The sequence below is a fragment of the Oryx dammah genome, unplaced genomic scaffold (assembly GCF_014754425.2).
Source record: "Oryx dammah isolate SB20612 unplaced genomic scaffold, SCBI_Odam_1.1 HiC_scaffold_2, whole genome shotgun sequence".
NCBI classification, from domain to species: domain Eukaryota; kingdom Metazoa; phylum Chordata; class Mammalia; order Artiodactyla; family Bovidae; genus Oryx; species Oryx dammah.
This window is the reverse complement of record NW_024070186.1, coordinates 177,476,699-177,478,336: the sequence shown is the minus strand read 5'-3', so window position 1 is coordinate 177,478,336 and position 1,638 is coordinate 177,476,699. Positions and strand designations below refer to the sequence as shown.

The window sequence follows — 1,638 nt, the reverse complement described above, 5'->3', positions numbered from 1 at the left end:
CAGTCTATGGGTTGCAAAGAGTCAGACATGACTGAGCAACTGAGCAAAGTTTTTACCTTTGTGGAAATGGGAACTAGCATTTATTTAGTTTCAATATGTAATCTCTTTAAAACTTTATAATAATTCTATGAAGTAGCGATTGTGTCTCCTTTCATTTTCAATATAAAGATGGAGGTTCAATGAAGTTATGTAACTTGACAAAATTGTATAGCTTGTTAGTGATGGGAATGAGAGTCAAGTCTTGTTTTTACCCCTTTGTTTCTTTATTACCTCAGAGCAAAATTTTTTTAAGTTCTAAGCAAGCTGGGTATTCCTCATTTTTTAAAAAATAGGCAATGTTTTATTAGCCACATACTTTTCAACAAAAAAGTTGGGGACACAGATTTGACTATTTAAATTATTAAAATAAGCAGTCTTTTCCCATATTTAAGAGAAAACACATGATTAGAAATATTGAGATGGAAACTGGGTTAAACCAATTCCTAAGTCCTTAACCAGGAGTCAATAAAGGAAAAGATATTTTGAAACTAAAAATTAGGGAAGCCTATACATAATTTAAATGGGGGAGAAGAAAAAAAAAAGTCAGATTGTTTACATTTCAGACTTCAATTAAGCACATAAAACTGCACTATTTATATCTCCATGAACTTTTATGAAATTCAGATCACAGCATATCATTCATAAACCTTTGTCTTTCTTCTGATCATCTATACCTTTTGCACAGTTCTTGAAGACAACATCATCATCCCACCTTCTTTTAACTTTTAAGCTGGCCTGAGGCTGGGATGGGCCAGTGAGATTAAGGACAGGGTTCCCACTCAGAATGTTTTCTGTAGGACTCTTTTCTTCTTCAGCTTTTGTTCTTGTTCCTTCCTGGCCTGCTCTTCAGTTCTTGCTGTTTTAATTTTTTCCAGCTCTGCAAGAAGAGCTACAGTGTCACTCTGCTCTTCAAAATCTTCATCTTCCTCCTCTGTTAGAGGGTGGTCTACGTCAAGCTTGGCCGCAGGAATCTGGTCCAATGGAGCTTCTTTGACACTGAAGAGGAGGCTGTGTGTTCTCAGGCTGGCCAATCTCTATTTTTATTTTGCAGCAGCAGCTCTCTCTGTCTTCCAGCTCTCTCCTGAAATCACAGATCTGCACATCTTCAGGGGCATCCTGAGTGGTCTGTCTATATTTTATCTTTGTATGAGAGGGTAGGTCTCTGCTTGAATATTGCTTTGAGCCTTAGTTCAAATCATCTTCACCTTTTCTGCTCCCACCTCTTCTTGCAGATTCAAAAGCTGGCTGAGCTGCTGTTGTCATCCTTTATGCTCCAGATTGTCACAGGGAACCTGCAGACTCTTCACCACTGCCCCACTCGGTGAGGAGTGGCCCTCTGCAGAGTCACGTGTACACTGCGCTCTCCATGGCCCCCGGAGACTGGAGAAACTCATCTGCAGCCCTGGGTCCTCTGCCTCAACCCCCAGAGGCCCTTACCAGCCCCACCCACAGCCTGGTTTTCTCCTGCCGCTCTTTGGCCCAAGCTTGGATACAGCCTGAGGCCGGAGATCATACAGACGTCATTATGACTTTCAGCTCCCAGGAACCTCTGCACCTAGGGCCAAAGGCCAAGACCTGGAAGGTATTCCTCATTATTTA

At 41.4% G+C, this 1,638-nt stretch overlaps 1 pseudogene; it reads right to left on the bottom strand.

Annotated features, from left to right (window-relative positions):
• Nucleotides 1–628: 628 nt before the first annotated feature.
• LOC120882564 lies at nucleotides 629–1,351 on the bottom strand (annotated as a pseudogene).
• Between the last annotated feature and the right edge of the window lie 287 nt (nucleotides 1,352–1,638).